Here is a 22,466-nt window from a genome sequence, read left to right on the forward strand (position 1 = left end):
CAGGGCAGTTTTTTCAGCCAAAGGCAAAGAGTTGAATAAACTAATGGGAGCTCCAGAAACTGTACACAAAAGGATTTAAATGGCTATGGATGCCCCTCTGGTGACAGTCATCACATTTGGGAAACCTGAAATACTATGGAGGGCATCTCCTACTTCTACTCCCGAACAGGATTAATCAAGGAAGCCCATGCCTGGCTCTGGAGCCCAGGCTCTGTGGCTTGCTTGTGCCTTTCCAGATTTTTCCATTACTGCAATATGCCCCACGGGACAATCAATCCTCTCCCAGTAGGAGGGTTGGAGGTCATAGGGACACCTGTCAGGGGGTGTGAAAATGTGCCTATCAATGGGTGCTGGGTGCATGGGAGATGGAGATCAGGCAATGAGAGGGAAGAAAGTTCAGGAAAACCTGTAGAAGGGGTGGTAGACTCAAGGAACCTCATGTGGATACCTCAAGAGTCTGGTATCAGGGAGGAAAATTTCACTTCTCCCCATCATTTGAGCTGTTCTCTGTAATGACAGAGAACAGAAAACAGAAAGGAGGCCCTCTGCTCTGGACTAGAAGAGTTCAAGGTGGCTGGGGGCAGCTTGGAGTTTTTAAGAGTAAGGTTTATCTCATTGGAGGAATAGAATATGGGATGAGCCAGGATGGAGCTTCCTGTTTCTGAAAGGTCCTGCATGTCATGTGAGCATTTCTTTTACTTTGTGACCTAAAATGGAGCCACAACAGCCTCTCAGAGTAGATGGGTGGAAAGAAACGTCCATCCTGGAGGAGAAGGGGCTAGAATTTTCATAAACCGATAGCAATTAATTTATGTTTACACTCAGCAAGTTATGAACTTCAAAAAGCACATCAACAACATTTATAAATTATGAAGTTTTGTTCTGCAGAGCTGGGGATGGAACCCAGTGCCTGCTGAACAGATGCTCTAGTGTAAGCTACACTCACCAACCCCAGATATATACACTTAGAAAATTAGAATAAAATATAGCCAAGCAGCTTTGGATTCCAAGGCTACATTCTTGTTAGTTTTGAGATGGAGCTGCCTCTGACTAGTCTGTGAGAGCTGATTATTAAATTAGCAGGAATTTAGCAAGCTCATTATTAAAAACACTCATTGTTGAAAAATCACACTATATGGAGTTATGATTAAATAAATTCTACTAAATACAAAGGGATGAAATACTCAGACTCACTACTTCCTAATTATTTGACTAAGCATTTGAGATCACACAGATCACTGAAATAGTGACATTCTCTCATGCTGACAACAAAATTACTAAATCCTTTTCTTGACTTTGCAAGAAATAGCAAGTCATGGTGAAGTTGTAGGTGCATAAAATTTTTGGTAAAGCATATTATATATTTTACTATTTGTAATAAATTATGTGCCCTATAGTATTTATCTCAATAATGTTTTAAATCACCTTTTTTTAGGGAGCAATACTGGGGTTTGAACCCAGGGCCTCATGCTTGCTAGGCAGGTGCTTTACCACTTTAAGCCATGCCCCAGTCCTTTTTACTTTTTGTATATTTTTTTCAGATAGGGTCTCACTTTTGCTTAGGGCCAACTTTGGACAGTGATCTGCCTCTGCCTCCTGAGTAGCTGGAATTACAGACATGTTGTCACCATGCCTGGCTTGTTCTTGAAATAGGGTCTTGCTAACTTTTGCCCAGGCTGGCCTCTAACTATGATCCCAAGGAGTTGGGAATACAGGCGTGTATACCCATGCCTGGTTATAATTTATAGTAATTGATATGGCACCCATAGAACCAGTTGGTAAGCATTTTTACCCATATACCACTAGATGGAGCATTTTTGCAGCACAAAGAACTCCAACAAGATTTGTGATTAAAAAATTTCAACTTGGCCAAGCATAGTGAGTGCTGTAAGCCTGTGTCTCAGCTACTAGTGAAGCTGAGGTGAGAATATCACAAGAGACCATGTGTTTAGTAGTAGTTTGGGCAACATAGCTGGAAGAAGAAGGCTTGGCATCAAATCCATGTTCTGGCATTTATTCTGCAGTACTTTGGATGCTTAGATTCATTATTACCTAACTTCTCTGAGTCTAAGTGTGTACCAGGATGACCTCATCAAATGACTGGAGCAACCCTCAGAGGTGCACAGTATCAGCCTGCTGAGATAACTCACCTGGAAAGCCTGCTCTCAGCCTCTCGTGCCATGGTAGACCAGCAGCTCCCTGAGGCTGAAGCCTTGGTCTCCATAGCCCTGGCTCTAGAAGATGGTGTGTCATGGACACTTCGTAGAAGTTTCTTGGTTTTTATTACTTGGTGGGTCCTAGGAACAGCAGGAAACCAATGACTAAGTTTTAGTAGTTGAGAAAATAACGATTTTTTGGGGGGGGTTAACAGATGATCTTTTATTGACATTGTTTCTCCTGTACTTTTTAGCTAGCTGGGCATCCCACTGCACCACTCTTGATGTCATCTATGATGTCACGAGGGTGGCAGTCATCGACATTACAATCCAAGAACTGTGTCATGCCCAGGATCTATTTAATGGACCTTCTGGCTAAAGATCAGTGCCATCTCTGTCAGGCAATGTTGACAATCTCATCAAAAGTGATAGTTCCACTGTGTTTGATGTTTTTCTGTTTCTTTCCATCTCTTGCTGGCTCCTTGATGCTTTGCTGGCCAGGGCAGAGACAGAGGCACCACCTCAATGTGGGGTGTCTGTCATGAACCCTCAGCTTCACTGGAACCCTCAGACCTTTCCAGTTACCATTTCCCTGCAGTGTTATCACCAACCTTTTTTGGAGGTCAAACAATGGGCCAATTTGAGGGGCCAGGCAAATGTGGCACCCACCTTGCCATTGGTGCACCTCAGGTACATGACTTTGATCTTACTGAGGTTGAATTGGGTGGCATGGTGGAGGTGGCTGGTGTCTGATGAACCTGGATTCAGGAGGACGAAAGACAAAAGACTAAAGCAAAAAGTACTGACCGTGAAGAGATGAGTGGCTGTTGAGGGGAACAGAAATATTATCTAGCATTTTTTTTGGAAATGGTGTCTTGTTGTGCAGCACAAACAAAAACTCAAAATCCTGCCCAGCCTCACAAGTGCTGGGAACAGGCACGAACCACTGGACTTGGATCATCTAGCATTTTAAAATATTTGGTGCTAATAACTGTCGCTCAGTATCCATAAGGATTGGTTCTAATACCCCTGTTGATAACAAAATCCTCAGACACTCAGTCCCTTATATAAATTGACATGGTTTTTGCATATAAATTATATGCTCCCTCCCATATACTTAATTTTTATTTATGTATTTGTTTTGGTGGCACTGGGGTTTGAACACTTGAGCCACACAACCAGTCCATTTTGCTCTGGTTATGTTAGAGGTGGGGACATCATGAAGTGTTTGCACAGCTGGCCTTGAGCTGAGATCTTCCTGATCTCAGCCTCCCAAATAGGATTATAGGAGTGAGCACCCACACCCAGTTTCTCATATACTTTAAAGCATCTCTGGATTAGGATTATAATATCTAGTACAGTGTGAATAACATGTAAGTAGTTGTTATACCATATTGCTTAGGGAATAATAACAAGGCAAGAAGCCTATACATGTTCAGTACAGATATAATTTTTTCATGTCTTTTTATTTGTTGACTGAGCCTAAGGATGTATACCCATGGATAAAGAGGTTTTTGTTTGTTTTGGTGCTGCTGGAGATTAAACTCAGGGCCTTGCAATGCTAGGCCAGTGCTCCGCAACACAGACATATTCCCAGGCTAACTTTTTTCTTTTTTGCAGTGCTAGGGTTTGAACTCAGGGCCTACACCTCGAACCACTCCACCAGCCCTTTCTTTGTGAAGGTTTTTTTTCAAGATAGGGTCTCTCAAGCTATTTGCCCAGGCTGGCTTCGTACCGAGATCCTCCTGATATCTGCCTCCTGAGTAGCTAGGGTTACAGGCACCCAGCTACACAATGTTCCTTTATGAGAGTTGTCACTTCCTCTCTTCAGCTGCAGGAAATGCAAGCAGTGGGATTCTTATTTTCGTAAAGATCTTAATTGATCTTTATTGTGGATCTGAGTTATTTTGGAGCCTCTTTAAAATTGCAGAGTCTGGCCAGGTGCTGGTGGTCATGCCTATAATCCTACCTACTAGGGAGGCTGAGATTGTAGGGTCTTGATTCAAGGACAGCCCAGGCAAAAAATTCACAAGACCCTGTCTCAACAGAAAGAGCTGGTTGTGGTGGAGTGCCCCTGTCCTCCCAGTGACTACAGGAAGCATGTATAGGAGGATTGTAATCCAGGCCATCACAGGCAAAAATAGCTCAAAAATAGCCATATCATATCTAAAAAATAACTATAGCAAAAGGATTGAAGGCATGGCAAGTGTGTATGACAGTGAGAGATAGTGTAAATGTATATTTTTAACTCTTTTTTGCCCATTGACTTAAAAGAAAATTACAGGGTCTGGGAATGGTGGTACATGACTACAATCCCAGCTACTCAGGAGATGGAGATGTGGGATCATGCTTTGAGACCAGCCCATGCAAAAGTTAATGAGACCCTATCTCAAAACAAGCTGGGTATGGTGGTTCATGCCTATAATCCCAGCTACTTGAGAGGTTGAGTTAGGATTATTGCTGTCTGAGGCGGACCCTATCTGAAAAACAAAGTGAAAAAGTAAAAGAACTGGGAGCATGACTCAAGTACTTAAGCACTTGCTTTGTAAGCCCCAGACCATGAGTTCAGTCCCTAATACCACCACACAAGAGGAAAAAAAAAAAAGCCAGGCCCCATGGCTCATCCTGTAATCCTAAATACTTGGAAAACTGAGATCAGGAGGATCATGGGAAAATAGTTCTTGAGGCCCCATGTCCAAAATAACCAGAGCAAAACGGACTGGAGGTGTGATTCAAGCACTAGAACATTGCTTTTCAAGCATGAAGACTTGAGTTCAAAGCCCAGTTCCACCAAAAAAAGAAAAAAGACAACTGCATAGAAGAATAAGTCTATGTTAATATGCACACTACATATGAAAATTAATTTGTATGCCAGGAACAGCACAAAAGAGTGGAAAGAACAGAGCTACATGGGAGCAAAGTTTTTGCATGCTATTAAAATTAAGTTGGTAGTAAAAATTGGATTGTTATAAGCAAAGTCATTAATTTTAATCCCCAGAGTGACATTATGAAAATTCTTTTTTGAGACAGGGTCTCACTGTGTAGCCCAGCCTGGCCTTGAACTTGAAATCCTCCTGCCTCAGCCTCCTGAGTGCTGGGATTTACAGGCATGCTCCACCATTCATGGGACAAGAAAAATAATTTTTAATGTTGTAAAAGAAGTAACCAGGAAATTAAGATGGACATACTAAGAAAATCTACTTAGCACAAAAAAGCAGTAACAGGAAAAAAACATAAAAATGTAGAAAACAAAAGAGTAAATTGGCCGATATAAATACTACCTGTAAATAATTACAACAAATCCAAACAGATTAAACATTCAACATTCAAATCAAAGGTAGTTTTTAGGTGTTGTTGGTTTTTTTTTTTTTTTGGTGGTACTGGGGTTTGAACTCAGAGCCTCATGCTTGTTAGGTAGGCACTCTAGTACTTGAGCCACTGCACCAGCTCTTTTTTGTGATGGGTTTTTTTCAAGATAGGGTCTCGTAACTTATTTGCCCTGGCTGGCTTTGAAGCATGATGCTCCTTATCTCTGCCTCCTGAGTTGCTAGAAGTAGCTAGGAGTAGCCACCTATATTATTGTTTTCTAGGAACTAGGGGGAGGTGGGAATTGGGAAAATTGCTAACAAACATGGGATCTCTTTTTGAGTTGATAAAAAATATGCTGGAATTAAGTAGTGGTTATGGTTGTACAACTCTGAATACAATGAAAACCACTGAATTATAGTTTCTAAAGGATCCAACTCTACATCCCATTTCAAATGTTTGAAGATAAAATGTAATAAATATCCAACTCAGTAGATGTCTGTATTCTATTTCCATATCATCTGAGTAAGCAGCATCAGCAAAGGGAAGAGGGCTCTCTCTAGCAGAGTGGCTCAAGTGGTAGAGCACCTGCCTAGCAAGTGTGAGACCCTGAGTTCAAACCCCAGTGCTGTCAAAAAAAAAAAAAAAGGAAGAGGGCAAGACCCAAGACTCATGCTCAAAAAGTGTTTAGAACTTGGTTTGTTCTCTCAAAGCCCTTTACTGATAAAGTTCCTGGTGTAGTCTGGAACAGGGAATCAGCTCTTGTTCATTTTCTCCAGTCAGTAAGGAAACATGGAAAGTTAGCTTCATTGGTCTGTGACAGTTTTTCCTGCATGTTTACTTAGCAAGCCTAATGCTTCAGTTCAGAAACTAAGCCTTCTGAAGCACAGAAGTAATATTAGGTATAAGTTGGCACAGGGCACAGAAATGATCAGGTAGGGCCCTTGATAAGAACCTCTCTGGTGCTTGGCACAGTTGGGCAAATGTCCATATGTGTTTTCTGGTGACACTTTTTGTTTTAGATTTTTTTTGAGATAGGGTCTCCTTATGTAGCCCAGGCTGGCCTCCTGCCTCAGCTTCTTGAATGCTGGGATTACAGGTTTGTACCACCATGCCTGGCTGCAAAAGACACGTTGTTGTTGGGTTGTTTTCCTTTGGTGGTACTGGGGTTTGAACTCAGGGCCTCATGCTTGCTAGACAGATGCTCCACTACTTAAGTCACTCCATTGGCCCCAAAAGACATATCTTAAAAAGGACTGTTATGCAATTCAATTAAAAACATTGGTAAAATATTTGTACAAATACCTCACCAAAGAAGATATACAGATAGCCAGTAATCATATTCCTACTATGATTAATTATAGGGAATTACAAATTAAAACAATTAGTTATTCCTATATACCTACAAGAAGGAAGAAAATCCAAAGGACGGCTAATACTAAATGCTGGTAAGGATTGGAGCAGAAGAAATTCCCATGATTGCTGTTGGGAATGCAAAATACAGTCACTTTGGAAGACAGTTTAGCAGATTCTTACAAAAGCAAACACACTCTTAGCATACGATCCAGCATTTATGCTCCTTGGTATTTGCCCAAATGAGCTGAAAACTTGTGTCCACACAAAAACCTGCACGTGGATGGTGACAGCGGCTTCATCTATAAGTGTCAAAACATGCAAGACATCTAGATGTCCTTCAGCAGGTGAGTGGAGAAAAACTGTTGTACAACCAGACAAATTATTCAGCACAAAAAATGCATTACCAAGGAATGAAGAGAAATGGAGGTACTGCCAGGCATGGTGCTCCACACTTGCAACCTCAACACTTCAGAGCCTCAGGCAGGCTCCTAGTATTTTTTGGTGATACTGGGATTTGAACTCAGGGCCTCACATAAGCAGGCACTTTACTTAAGCCACTCCATCAGCCCTGTTTTGTGTTGAGTTTTTTCAAGATAGGGTCTCTTGAATTATTTGCCCAGGCAGGCTTCAAACCAAGATCCTACTGATCTTTGCCTCTGGAGTAAACTAGGATTACAGGGGTGAGCCACTGGTGTCCAGTCACCTATTTTGGATTTCAATCAATTTGCAGCAGTGGATTTCCCATATGATTTTTCTGAACTTTAGAAAGGACCGCCCCCCACCTTTGCTCCCACTTGGGTTAGCACAAGTGCAACTCCAGAAGTGGCTGACTTGGATACACCCAGGACATCACACGCAGTTTGAACTTCCTGATACATTTTACTGTTTTAGTTGGGCACCGGTGGCTCATGCTTGTAATCCTAGCTACTTGGGAGGCTGAGATTGGGAGGATCAAGGTTCAAGGCCAGCCTGGGCAAAGAGTTCATGAGACTCCCATCTCTAAAATAACTAGAGTGAAATAGAATGAAGGTGTGGCCCAAGCAGTAGAGTGCCTGCCAAGCCCTCAGTTCAAACTCTAGTTCCACCAAAGAGAAAATTTCACTATTTTTATCTAGTTGTGTATTTTACACTTGTTCTGTAATATCTGTAAAGGATGAAGTTCTGAACTTAAAAGTAAAAGAAGTTTCAAACAGTCAGCCTGCTTTTTAAAAATCTTCTGATATGAGTATAAAATATGGAAAGACTGTTTCTTTCTTTGTGGTTTTTTTTTTTTTAACCATTTATCTTAAGTTGGAAGCGCTCTAGGTCATCTTTCCCAGCTGGAATGATACTTTCTTCCAAGTTGCATAACGATTTTATTTGAGAGCCTAACCAAATACAGAGCACTCTTAAAATCCAGGTGAAGAAAGTCCATCCTCTGCTGCCTTGGTAAGGGCTTTTTCTTCTAGTAGTGGTGTCCCTTGAACCTTAGGACCTCCAGTGTGTCCAGCACATCCTCCGCCATGGCAGTTTTGGGCCTATATACTTTCTATTTCAATACCCATAAATGGTTCCATTTTGACACACTTCCAGATGTATTCAGCAATTCTTCCTTTAGGGATCTGGAGTGTTTTCTGTTTCTGCTATCATCAAGCAGAGCGAATAATGTTGACACTATGGAATTTTTCTGCAATTGCGAACACAAGTGGAATTTCTGAGCCAGAAATATTTACTTCTTTGAAGAATTAACAAATTACACAGTTGAAAATGCAAAGAATAAAAAGAGACCTAGGGAAAAGTCTGCCCCCTATTCCCTCTCCCATCCTTCTAGCCCTCCTCCATCAGAAAGTCACAATCAGGAGATCTTGTGTGACTTTCTGGATAGTTTGTAAAAGGAAAGAGGATTATTTGTGTTCTTTTCTCCTTTTGTTTACACAGCTGGTGTCACTTCATATACCCCTGTTCTGCTTCTTGCCTTTTTCACTTAATAATCTGTCTTTAAAATCTCCTCAGGGTACATGAAAAGCTTCTTCACTTATGTTTAAGGCCATATAATAATATGTTTGGTACATTTTTTACAATTTAGTCGTGTATTGATGGACATTTCTGTTCTTTCCAATCTTTTTAGCATTCAAACAATGCTTCAACAAATAAATTGGCAAATGTAATTTAACATATGTGAAACATATGTTAGGAAAATTACTAGAAGTGGCCTTCCAGGGTCTAAGGATATATGCATTTTTAACTTGATCAACATTGCCACCACCAATCTGCCAAAGTGCTTGTTTTCCCACTGACCTGGGATTTTTAGTCATCCAATAGCTGGGAATTTGTAGTTGTCTTATTGTGTATTAAAGTAAGTATGTAATTGATTGAGGCAATGTCCCCTTGTGCCGCCTAGGCTAGGGTTGAACTGGAAATCGTTTTCCCTCCACCTCCCTAGTGCCAGGATTCTGATAGATGTACCTCACTATGTCCAGCTTGATCATCTTTTAGAAGCCTAAGGGCTACTTCTGGTGTTCTTTCTGGGACAGAGTATGCCCTTTTAAAAAGCTATGGATACGTGTAATCTGTGGACAGTCGGGAAGCCCAAATGACCCTAGCTTCATGACTCAGCCCTAGGCCTGTCACCCTTCATCATGGGCTCTGGGTCTCAGCTAGAAGAAGGTACCTGCAAGTTGTAGAACCTGGCACCTGGAGTTACAGGTTCACCCGAAGGCCCCGCCTCCTCCGCCCCAGCGTTCCTCGTCACGTGATGACGTGATGACGTAGCAAGGGCGCGGTGGCTGCCATTACTCAGTGGCTCTCCGCTGCGGTTGTACTGACGCCTGGTGGATTCGAGCTCGCGGCAGCGTGACTGCGCAGGGCTAGGGAAAGGTGCTTTCGAGAGCCTGATTGAACTCAGCTTCCGTCCCTCGGATCACTTGTCCCTTGTCCCTGAGGCCTCTCCGTTGCCAGGCAACCAACCGCGTCCGCGTCCGGAACTTCGGGGAGTGAGAAAGGGTGGGATTTGGGACGCTCCGTGGCGCTCATGGACCAGTATTGCATCCTGGCCGCATTGGGGAGGGCGCTCACGGCATCGTGTTCAAGGCCAAGCACGTAGAGGTGAGGCAGGGCTGCGAGGGCCACGCAGGCAGAGGACCCTCATCTCCCTCCTCTCTCCCTCCTCTCTCCCTCCTCTCTCCCTCCTCTCCCTCCTCTCCCTCCGCCCCACTCCCGAAGCTGCCGCCACTCAGACACTAAAACCTGCCCATTTCCCGACCTCTCTGGCCCGCCTTGGTGTCACTGTCCCGGCCCCCGTCCCACCCCACTGTGGCCCCTGTTTACCCAGCGCGGTACCACTGGGTCCCTGGATAGTCCCAGACTGGCTCCCTTGCACGCTGCAGGATGGCGTCGCGTCTCTTCCGCAATGATTCTCCATCTCTCCCGACCAAAGGAAAGGGCAAATGGAGAGTGTGTGTGACTGTACCCGTCTCCCTCTTCTCTCTCTCCTCTCTCTCTCCCTTTCTTCTTCTCTCAACTGGCAGTGTCTGCGCTCTTTCCTGCAGACTGGTGAGATCGTTGCCCTCAAGAAGGTGGCCCTGCGGAGGCTGGAGGATGGCATCCCCAATCAGGCCCTGCGGGAGATCAAGGCTCTGCAGGAGATAAGAGGACAATCAGTATGTGAGTGGGGACTGGGCTCCGTGGGCAACAGCAGGGAGGAGCAGGTTCTGAGGCATCACTTTCTTTTGCTGCTTCACTCAACCACTTCTTCCTGCCTTCTATTCACCCACACCCACTCTGCTCATTCATCTGCCTCCTTACCCCTTATTTATGCCTTCCTTTTTTTTTTTTTTTGGGTGGTATTGGGGTTTGGGGTTTGAACTCAGGGCCTCACAGTTGCTAGGCAGGCCAGTCTACCTTCAGTCACTCCATCAGCCCCTTTTTGTGGTGGATATTTTTGAGAGAAGACCTTGCTTTTTTGTGCTGGGGCTGACTCTGCGATTCTTCTGATCTTTGCCTTCCAGCTAACTAGAAATGCAAGTGTGAGCCACTGGCTGACATAAATATGCCCTTTTTGTTCTCTTGTTCACCCTCATTCACCTAATTCATTTTCTCACTTATTGCTTCATGTAGTCATTCGATTATTCATTCATCAACTTTTTCTCAAAACATTTAATGGCAAGGAGAAGAGGTTCCATCACCAGCTCATGGGTTTAATTGAGAAATCCAGATGTCTTCTATTAGGGCCTCCCTTAAATGCTGCCCTGTGCAGAGTGCTGGTGACACAGAGAGGAACTGGTCTCCATCTGGCTCCTGAGAACTTAAGTATAATGGAGGAAGACAGAGTGACAGGACCTAGCCACCTGGTGTGATGTGGGTGGTGACAGAGGGGCCGTGCAGACAAGAGGAGGAGTATCTTCTATCCCAGCACGATTACTCTTTATAGTGCTCTTTTTTTCCATGTTGGGATAGAGAATGTGCTCAGCTTCCCACAGAGTGACAAAGTTAGGGCTCTGTGATCATCTTTGTTGTCCTATGGAGATGTTATGATGTATTTGGTGACAAAAGCCTATTAGAAGACTTCATGTGTCACTCTGGTTTTGTATGAAAATATTTATATAAATGTGTATCTGTGCCATATGTGCTGTAAAGTCTGATAGAATGTACCTCATGTGTTCTTTTTTCTTTATAATTTGTATATTATATGAATATATGCATGAGTTTTGATCTGTACTACCAGCAAAATCAGAAGAATAGCAATCAGGTCATTCTTAATTTTTTGAGGAAACTAACAGGCTTCTAGACAGTTTATACGTGGGGTAGGTGGAGAAAGCTGTACGATGTAACCATGTGGTCTCCACATCTGGTGGTCTGTAGTCCTGAAGTTCCCATTCCTTTTTTTTTTTTTGTGAACTGGGGTTTGAACTTAAGGCCTACACCTTAAGCCACTTCACCAGCACTTTTTTGTGATGGGGTTTTTTTGAGATAGGGTCTCACGAACTATTTGCCTGGGCTCTCTGCCTCCTGAGTAGCTAGGATTACAGGCATGAGCCACTAGTCCCGGCTTCTTTTTTTAAATATACTCCAGATTTGACCCAAGCCTAGGTCACTGTCATCCACTTATCACAACTTTTTAGGCATCTTTCCGGTGACCAGCACTGATCTAGTCTCCAGAAGCACAGAACAGAGTAGACATATATTCCCTGAAGGGGATCCCATTCTCATGTCCCCCTAGCCTCCTATGCCAACTGTAGGGCCTTGCTGTTGCCCTACCCAGAGCTTCTTCCCAGATCTCCACTTAACTGGGTCCTCCTGAAGCCCTCCCCTGAACCCACCCCATCTAAATAAATAACCCTTTCTCCACTTACTAAGACTCAGGTGCCCTTCCCTGGGTTTTGGGATTTAATAATCCTAGAGAAAGCAGTAGGCAGTCTTGTTCTTACGTATCTCTGCAGAAGGTTTTCAGGAGTGGGCTGGTTGGCTGGCCAGATGCTTTCCACTAAGTGACCTTCTTCACTCTTTTCCCTGAGTTTAATGGCATTAGAGTGGGGACCACCTTGTCTCTAGACAGCAGAGTGCTGAGCTCCCTGGCTCTGAGCTCAGACCTGTGTTGCTTTCTCTGCTTGCCTGTGAGGTTTTAGAGGTTCGCAGGGAAGGTCTGGTGAGATAAGTCTGGGGGCTGACAGGATGCCTACCCACAGGTGGTGCAGCTGAAGGCTGTATTCCCACATGGTGCAGGCTTTGAGCTGGCCTTTGAGTTCATGCTATCAGACCTGGCTGAGGTGGTGCGCCATGCACAGAGGCCACTGGCCGTAGCATAGGTCAAGAGTTACCTACAGATGCTGCTCAAGGGTGTTGCCTTCTGCCATGCCAACAACATCGTGCATCGGGTCAGTTCCAGCATGGGTTGGGGGGAGTGGTGGGGGGACGGGATGGGACTAGCCCTTGAAGAAGGTATGGTGGGGCATTTGAAGAGAAAGGTGTGGTCTGCCCTGGGTGGTCAACCTGCCAATCCCTCCTGTCTCAAAGTCCTGTGGGGGGATATTGGGGGACTGATGGCTCCTTTTATATCCCCAGGACCTGAAACCTGCCAACCTACTTATCAGTGCCTCAGGCCAGCTCAAGATAGCTGACTTTGGCCTGGCCCGGGTCTTTTTTCCAGATGGCAGCTGGCTCTATACACACCAGGTGGCTACCAGGTAGGGGGGGCTGGATCCCCTCTAACCCTCTCACTGGGAAAGAGATGCTGCTGTGCCTTCTGTCTAGGCATGGCTTGTGAGACTGGGGTGAACTTCTGGGGCAGCTTCTGGCAGATCAGCCTGGCTGTGACAGCAAACTCTCTTCTCCCTAGGTGGTACCGAGCTCCAGAGCTCCTGTATGGTGCCCGCCAGTATGACCAGGGCGTTGACCTATGGTGAGACTTGGAGTCTTCTCCGGTATTCTGAGTACCTTGGGGTTGATATTCCTCATGGTGAAGTTTCTGAGCTGGATGGGAACAAGAGGAGAGTGTTGTCTCCAGTGGGAAGCAGCTGGGTTTTTGGGGAAGTTGTCTGAAGCTCAAGGCATAGACTGTCCAAGCTGGCTTGTGCGGGGGTCAGACTGAAGGATAAGACATCTCTAAGCTAGTCCCTGGGTGTGAGCTTGTGTTTCTGGGCGTGAAGGCTCAGCCTCTTTTGGGGGGAGGAGTCTGAGATTGGGGGTTGTTTTGTAGCTGTGCCCCAGAAAAAGGAGGTGGCTCTGAGATGTGTTGGAGCTGTTGGGGGTTTCTCCATGTTCTAGAGCAGCGGTCTTTAATTGCTGGAGGTCTGTATACCTGGACTTAATGATCTGGGCTTTGATCTTGGTGAGAGGTGTTGGTATTGGTATGGGTGGATCTGTGTCCATGGGGTGAGATCTCAGCCTTTTTGGGGTTTTGTATCCACAGGGCTGTGGGCTGCATCATGGGGGAGCTGCTGAATGGCTCTCCCCTTTTCCCAGGAGAGAATGACATTGAGCAGCTTTGCTGTGTGCTTCGCATCTTAGGCACCCCCAGCCCTCAAGTCTGGCCAGTTTGTAGGGGCCCTTGGTAGGGAGGGTGTGTAGCAGGTTTGCTCATTCCCCAGCAGGAAGTGACTGCTCCTTCTATGCACCTTCTCTCATGGCCCCAGCCTCTCTTGACCAACAGAGACTACTGTTCTGGCCCAGCAGCAGCTTCCTTCCTCCTGGAGGCTAGGGCCAGGGTCTGTCCCCTGCCTTTCCCTACCCCAGCACACGCACACACACACGCACACACACATGTCATCTCCAACTTGGGCACAGAGCAGTCACCGGAGAGGGTGAGGGGTGAATATAGGCATAAAGGAGTGGGTGGGTGAGTGGAGATGGGACACTTGGGTAGAATAACTGTGAATACAGTTGGGAGTGTGAGGTGCCGAGAGCTGGTGTCAGGGAGCAGCAAGTGTGGAGCCACCTCTCACATGCCCGTTCTTCTTTGCCCAGGAGATCACAGAGTTGCCTGACTACAACAAGATCTCCTTTAAGGAACGGGCACCGATACCCCTGGAGGAGGTGCTTCCTGATGCCTCTCCTCAGGCCTTGGACCTGCTGGGTCAGTTCCTCCTCTACCCTTCTCGCCAGCGCATTGCAGCCTCCCAGGTAAGGCGAAAGCCTGTGGTCACTGTCCCTTCAGCACTGCCCTGATGCCCTGCACTCTGTGGCTCTGGGACCCAACAAGTCAGCAACCTCCAGAACCCATTATGGGCCAGGAGCTTGAGAGATGGGGGCCTTGGGGCAGGTGTGCTGTTTCTGAGTGGACCCCACTCGGTATCCTCAGTGTTCCGGGCAGGAGTAGGGGAGGAGTCTTCAGAAGAGCAGACATTGTGATAGACAGAGCAGGGGAGTCTTTGGGGACCTCGTCTTCATCCTTTTAGCAGTATATATTCAGCATGCAGTATGTACTGGGCATCGCCCTGGGCCCTGGCACAGACAGTGAACAACAAACTTGCCTCCTGAGGGGAGGCAGCTGTGACCCATAGGGTCACAAGAGTATGGCGGCAGCTTCCAGAGGGTGGGCAGAGCCTCCTGGTGCAGGACAGGTTTAATGAAGCACAAGGTAGCAGAGGAGTTGCCATTGGAACAGTCAGGTGGTGAACAGTGGCCCGGAGGAGAGAGGACCAGGAAGGCTGGTCATGGCTGGAAGGCAGGCAAGGGTCTGTGGACACCAGAGCATGGGCTGGTGGGTGTCAGGGCCTGACTTCCATGGAACCTATCCCTCTACACTGGGCGTCAGCAGCCTGTGTTGGTATCCATTGTCAGTGGTTTCCATGGGCTTTGGCTGGCCTCTTTTGTCCTGTACCACTTCCCAGAACCTGTGTCTTCCCTTTTCTCATCTGATCTCTTCTCCACCTGGTAGTGATTTTGTCCAAATGGAATAGGCCACGTCGAATCTCTGCCAGGGCTCTCCTGTGGCTCCTCACTGAGAGGAAGGCCAGGATCCTCCTGATTCTGCCTGCTCTTGTTCCCCATGCTCACTCTTGTCTAGCCCAGGACCTCCTCTGGGCCTTGTCAACAAAGCAGAGCTTGGTCTGTTTTGTCCAGCACTGTGTCCTCAGCCTCTAGAAAGTGTTTCAGATATGGGAACCAACTTCAGCTAAGTGCATGTGTTTGTCTGAGGCTGTGGAGGGGGTAGTGACTGGGCTTTCTTATTTACTACCTGCAGGCCCTCTTGCATCAGTACTTCTTCACAGCTCCTCTGCCTGCCCACCCATCTGAGCTGCCAATTCCCTAGCGCCCAGAGGGGCCTGCCCCCAAGGCCCACCCAGGCCCCCCTCATGTCCATGACTTTCATGTGGACCGGCCTCTTGAGGAGTCGCTGTTGAACCCAGAGCTCATTCGGCCCTTCATCCCAGAGGGGTGAGACACTGGCCCACATCCTTCCTGCTTGCCCCCAGGAATAAACACCCTGGCTGTTTGTTCCTCTACCTCCTGCCTGACTCAACCCTCCAAGGTCTCCTTATGGCCCACTCCACACCTCATCCTGCTCCCTCCATGTCCTGCTCCTTAGTGCCCTGGAGGGCTCATCTCGGAAGCAGAGGTCACACTCTAGCCAAAGTGATGAGGACACCCAGACTGCAGCCTGCACCTGCAGCTTGCTGATTTAGCCATCAGAAACAGGCACTGCCTACCCTGGAGCTGGTTCTCCAAGCACTACCTGCTGCTCAAGGCCATTCCTGCCAGCACCATCAGGGGGAAGTGCAGAGAGTATGGTGTCCTTGCTTTGGAGGTCAGCTGGGAAGGTGGGTTTGCTTGGGTTTGGTTCTCAGAGATCGGGAGGACTCTAGTTCAGTATTTGGAATTTATTTAAAAGCCCCACATGGTTCTGCCTGTCTCTGCTCCTCCTGTGTTCCTATCAAGGGAAATGGCATAGGTGGCACTGTCTCATGGTCCTGTTTTAGGGATCACTTAGAAGGTGACTGCAGTCATAGCCATGTTTGCCCTGAGAGGTTCCTGTGTACTTCACGTGACCAAGTGTCCACTTGGAATTGATGTGGACAAAAGTCTAGGCCCAGGGATGGGCAGGCTGGAGATCTAGCAGTGGACCCAGTGCCCATTAGGCTGTTACTAACACCACTCCCCAGGGTACCCATACAAATAAGGAAACTGGAATTCCTGGAATTTATTTATTCAATAAATCTCAGTACAACCGCAGCCAGCTTGCTAATTCTTACTTCATAGTAACTTGATGTTTCTTTAAAAAAAAAAAGTGGAAATGCAAAGTACGAAAAGGAGGAAGCAGAAGAGATGATGGAAGCCTTATATATCAGACATCAAGGCTTACTCCAAGGTTACATAATGACTAAGACAGTGTAATGGTTCAGAAATAGATCACACTGGAAAAGCTTGACCTTAGCAATCCTTTATTCTTAAAAAAATGCACAAATTGTTGTCATTATTGAAGATATAGATGTGACTAACAACTATGACCTCTGGCCTCCAAGTGCTTGCAGGGAAGAGGAGACACAATAAACCCCAGATGTAGCTTTTCAGGAAATTCTGAGGTTTTTCAAGATAGGCTCTGGGTTTATTTTTCTGGCCACATCTTCTGCAGACTCTAAGCTACAGTCACGCCCAGTTTCTTATAGCTCTCACATCTGCACAAGGTGGAGCTTGGGCCCAGACTCTGTGTTTGGAAACAGTTTAAGATACAGTCAATTGATGAAAAGCTAGTTCATTTGGTGATTATAAACTGGAACCTTAAATTATTTCTCAAAACCTTTTCTAACTGTACTTCATACACTGACGACCAGGCATGTGTGGAGAAAAGGATATAAATAAGCTGCACAAACAATAGGACCAGCTATAGAACTTACAGATGGTTTTCCAGACAGAGACTGTACAACTATACTCTGTATGCTCAGGACATTTAGTACTTAACTAATTAGAATAAAGAAGTGTGTACTATCTAAAACTACAAGGAAAAATGAATAATAAAAAACAAAAGAAGTTATGGACATACAGAACATAGTGAAATTTTTTTTTGGTAGCAGTGGAGTTTGAACTCAGGGCCTCACACCTGTTAGGCAGGTACTCTTACCACTTGAGCAACTCTGCCAGCCCTTTTTTGTGATAGGTTTTTTCAAGATAGGATCTCACAAACTATTAGCTGGGGCTGGCTTTGAACTGCAGTTTTCCTGATCTCTGCCCCCTGAGTAGCCAGGATTATAGGTGTGAGCCACTGGTGCCAGCTTAGTGATAGGTTTAAAACATTTCACTGGCTTCTTAAAAAATTAAACATAGATCTGCCATATGATCCAGCAATCCTACTCCTAGAGATATACCCAAAGGAATGAGACACAGGTTACTTCACAGGCATCTGCACATCCATGTTTATTGCAGCACTATTCACAATAGCCAAGTTATGGACACAACAAAGATGCCCCACTACTGACGAAAGGATCAAGAAAATGTGGTATCTATACACAATGGAATTTTACTCAGCCACAAAGAAGAGTGAAATTTTGTCACTCGTAAGTAAATGGATGGAACTGGAGAACATCATCTTAAGTGAAGTTAGCCAGGCTCAGAAGACCAAAAATCATATGTTCTCCCTCATATGCAGATTATAGACCTAAAACAAATGCAGTAATATTATTGGACATGGGTTACACGCTAGGGGGAGAACACGTACATGAGGAATAGGGAAAAGTAGGAAATCCCAAAACTTGAAAGTGTTTGATGTGTCCACTGTAGAGGAGTTAATATAGTAACCTTAAAATGACAGAGATCAATATGGGAAGGTGACCAGGAAATAGTGAAGAGGTCTGGTAGAGATGAACCAATTCGGGTTATAATACACATGTGCATGGAAGCAATGCTGGGAATCTCTCTGTATAGCTATCCTTATCTCAACTAGCAAAAACGCTTTGTCTTTCTTATTATTGCTTATGTCTTCTCTTCAACAAAATTGGAGAAGAGGGAAGAACAGGTTCTGCCTGGAAGCGAGGGGGGGTGAGGGGACAGAGGGAAGAGGTTGGGGTCGGGGGAGAAGTGGCACGAGATATATGCATATATGAATAAATTTTTAAAAACCACTTCACTAAGAAATGTAAGGAGAATAAATGTTCTGGCTGAGATAGATTGTTGCCTCAATTAAAAAAGAAGCAAAACTAGTATTTTATTTTGAAGGGGAGGGGTTGAGACAGGGTTTCACCAGGTGACTCAAACTGGCCTTGAATTCATGCTCCTCCTGCCTAGTCTTCCTAATTGTGGAATTACAGGCCACCACACCCACCGTGTTTTCAAGAGAGAAATCTAAATTATAAATTTCAAACATTTGCAAACAAAAGGACAAAAAACAAAATTTGTGGTTACTTGATATCAACAAATTTTAAAGCAAAGAGAATTACTGGGGGTAAACAATTTTAATGGTAAGATACTCAGTTAACTGGCAAATTTGTTTACATTTGTATACAGGTAATATTCTTTTTCCTGGAAGAGGTAACTTTAAAAAAAAAATTTACAGTGGGATACAACAAAATGTAGCAAGCATGAAAAATTCATTTCGGTGAGCTTTGACAATTGTATAAATGTGTATAACTATAATCCAAACAAGATACAGAACATTTCTACCATTCTAGAAAGTTCCCTGTACTTCCTTCTAGCTAACCCACCCCTCATTTGTATTGTCATTGCTTAGTTTTGACTGTTCTAAATTTTGTACAAGTAGTCATACAATATGTATTATTGTTTTCTAACCTTCTTTACAAACATGCATTTGAGATTCACCCCCGTTGTGTTTTATGAGTGGTTCATTCTTCCTCTTTTTTTTTTTTTTTTTAATTTTTTGAGACAGAGTCTCACTGTGTTGCTCAGGCAAGCCTCAAACTCACGATCTTCCTCCCTTAGCCTGCCTCCCAAGTAAGTGGTATTACAGATATGCACCACTGTGCTTGGCTTTAAATTTTGAAATAAATATGAACTAAATAGTAAAAGAACTAAAAAGGAGACAAATCCACTTCCAAAGTAGTTGGTTTAAATTAGGCATCCAAGAAAAGGACAGGAAGACAAAATAATTCAGAAAGTAGGGAATTTGACCTTCAAGAAGGTGAACAGATTCACCTAATGGTTGTATATTCTTAAAAACAAACGTAGACTTTAGAAACCATTGGAAAAGCCTATTTCAGTAAGGAAAACACTCCAACCTCAGGATCGGTGAGCATCTCAAAATAAGTGGAAAAGGCTTTTTGAGGCGAAAAGGTAAGCAGAGCTAGTGGAAAGTTTTTGAAGGAGGAGGCAAGTGCTAGGAGTGAGCAGACAGCGTGAGCAAGATGGTTTTACAGGAATGTGTATTTCCTGTCTCTAGATCCTTGGGATGAGCTCTAAAGGGAGTACATCTCAGTACTTGCCTAAACTTAGGGGTGGGCCACCATTAGGGGTTTGGGCATGGAGAGAAGACTGACTAAAGTTTGGCCAAATCAGTGAGTGGTTACCAGGCAGTCAGGTAATTGTGAACACTTGGTCAGTGTAGCACACAACCAGATGGTGCAGGATGCATGTGTCAGGCACAGAGCAATACATTGACCACCCAGGGCCAATAACAAATCTCAAACAATCCAAAGAATATGAGATAAATACTTTTTAAATGTAATTAAAACCAGTAAGAAAATAACATCTTTTCCCCATATGTTTGAAATTTAAGGTCTGCATTTCTAAAACAACAGAACAAAGATAAGAAAATAGAAAACACTGTTTTGATGCTAATAATATACATCAATACTTGTGCTGCTGCAAGAGTGCTTAGAGATTAATTTCTAATCTTGATGATACAGAAATAACAAGATTAAAGTGGTTTGCAATGCCCTGGTGACAAGCCTCTGTAGTCCCAGCTACTTGGGAGGCTGAGGCAGGAGGATTGCCTAAGGGTTCCAGACCAGCTAGGACTAGGGGTATAGCTAAAGTGGTAGAGCATTTACTGAGCATTTGAGAAACCCTGGTTCAATCCCCAGTACTGCAAAAATAAAAGCTGGGAGTTGGAGATTACAGTTCAGTGGCAGAACATATGCTTAGCATGTGCAAAGCCCTGGGTTCATTACTCTGCCAAAAAAATACAAAGGCTGAAAATAAGGGTCTACCCATTATAATTGTAATAAAAGCAATTACATTTAAATAAATAGAAATAAATCAGAACAGAAATTAACAAAATAGAGAAGTGAATAATATATAGAGGAACAAAAATAAAAATTGGTTCTTTAAAGATATTAACAAAATTTGGGTGATGATCAAGAAAGAGAAAGTACAAATTCTCAATATCAGAAATGAAGAGGACAAAATACTAGAAATAACTGTTTAGAAATTTGAGATTTGGTAAAAACAGATGCACAGAAAAATGCAATTTATAATAACCAAGGAAATTGAAATGTCTTTAAACTATTAAAGAAATTGAACATTTAAATAAAAATATTCCCATAATGCAATCTTCAAGTCCTGGTAGCTTTGCTGCTAAATTCTATCAATCACTGAAGAAAGAGTACAAAGATACCCAAAAGTAGAAGACAAAGCCTACTTATGTTGTGACATCAGCAATGGTCTTTAATACTAAAGTGCAACAAGGATGTTACAGAGAAAAATTACATGGTTATTCTTAAGAATATAAAAACAAGAAAATAGATATGACTTGGTAATAACCATTTAAAGTAATAAAAGAAAATCAGAATTTTTGCCCAGTAAAAATTTTTTTTTTTTAGGGGTGTGTGTTGGGGGGGGGATAAGTGGACAGTTGGGATCTTGCTATGAGCCCAGGCTATTCTCAAACTTGCAATTCTCAGGGCTGGGGGTGTGGATCAAGCAGTAGATCAAACCCCCTTGCCACCAAATTCTCATTTCTCCACTTAAGTCTCCCAAGTGCTAGGATTACAGATGTGTGCCACCATACTGGCAGGAAAAGTATCTTTCAAAAACATAATTGGCCCTTTGCATTTTGTAGGTTGAGTCAATTACAGATTGAAAATATTTGAAAAAAAATACAATAGAACAACTATTTATATAACATTTATACTGTATTGGATATTATAAGTAATGCAGGGATGATTTAAAGTATCCAGGAGTATGGACATAAGTAAATTATTAGCAATTATTATAAGCAAATACTGTGCCATCTTATATAAGGGAATTGAGCACCTGCGGACTTTGGTCTCCATGGGGTCCTGGAATAAATTTTCCACAAAAACTGAGGGATGACCATAAAGGAAAAATGAAGACTTGCCTTGATGTATAAAGCTGAAAGAATTCATCACTAGCTGAAAATGACAGAAGGAAAATGATACCAGATGGAAATCTGCATCCACACCAAGGGATAAAGAGCAATGGGAATCCTAACTGCTTTTTCTTACTGAAGTGTTTAGTAGTGTTCTCTAGTGATACCATCTGAGCTTGTAAAGGTCATCACAAACTAACAAAGTCTCAGAAATTATCACAGTCCAGAGGAATATAGTGAAACACGACAACTAAATATACATAAAAGAAATAGAATATGGGTCAAAGAGAAAAAACTTTTTTTGGTGGCACTGGGGATTGAACTCAGGACCTCATGCTTGCTAGGCAGGCCTCTATCACTTGAGCCACTCCACAAGTCCTTTTTTGTGTTGGGTATTTTTGAGATAGGGTCTCCCAAACTATTTGCCTGGACTGGCTTTCAACCACAGTCCTCTTGATCTCTCTATCTCCTGAGTAGCTAGGATTCTTAGGCATGAGTCACTGGTGTCCTGCCAAAGAGAAATTCTTAAGTGAATCTTAAAAAGAATTGAGTGAGAAATGAAGACACGATCACAAGTTCAAGACCAGTCTGGGGTACAGAGACACACCCCATCTCAAAAGAAAAGAAAAGAAAAAAGAAACTTGATACCAATGGTGACATATAGACCAGCTACTAGGGAGGCTGGTGTCTGAGGCTGAAGAATCTTTGAGCTCAAGAGTTTGAAAGAAAGAACGTTAGGGAGGCTGGGAAACTTAACAAAAAAAGATAAAATTAAGTCTACAATGTGCCAAAGAAAGAAAACAATATAGCTCAGATTGAAACAAAGAGACAAACAGTAGAGAAAATAAAACCAAAATCTGGTTCATTGAGATCTATAAAGTTGACAAACACCTAGCCATACTGATCAACAGGAAAAAAGGAAAAGAGACATACTACCAATTTGGGGAATGAGAGAG

General features: G+C 43.9%; 2 pseudogenes; one reads left to right on the plus strand and one right to left on the minus strand.

The window, feature by feature from the left end:
* Nucleotides 1-2,406: 2,406 nt before the first annotated feature.
* Nucleotides 2,407-9,830, minus strand: LOC109676389 (large ribosomal subunit protein uL11-like; annotated as a pseudogene).
* Nucleotides 9,557-19,043, plus strand: LOC109676392 (cyclin-dependent kinase 20-like; annotated as a pseudogene).
* The last annotated feature ends 3,423 nt before the right edge of the window (nucleotides 19,044-22,466 follow it).

This window comes from Castor canadensis, chromosome 13, assembly GCF_047511655.1.
Source record: "Castor canadensis chromosome 13, mCasCan1.hap1v2, whole genome shotgun sequence".
In the NCBI taxonomy this organism is placed as follows: Eukaryota; Metazoa; Chordata; class Mammalia; order Rodentia; family Castoridae; genus Castor; species Castor canadensis.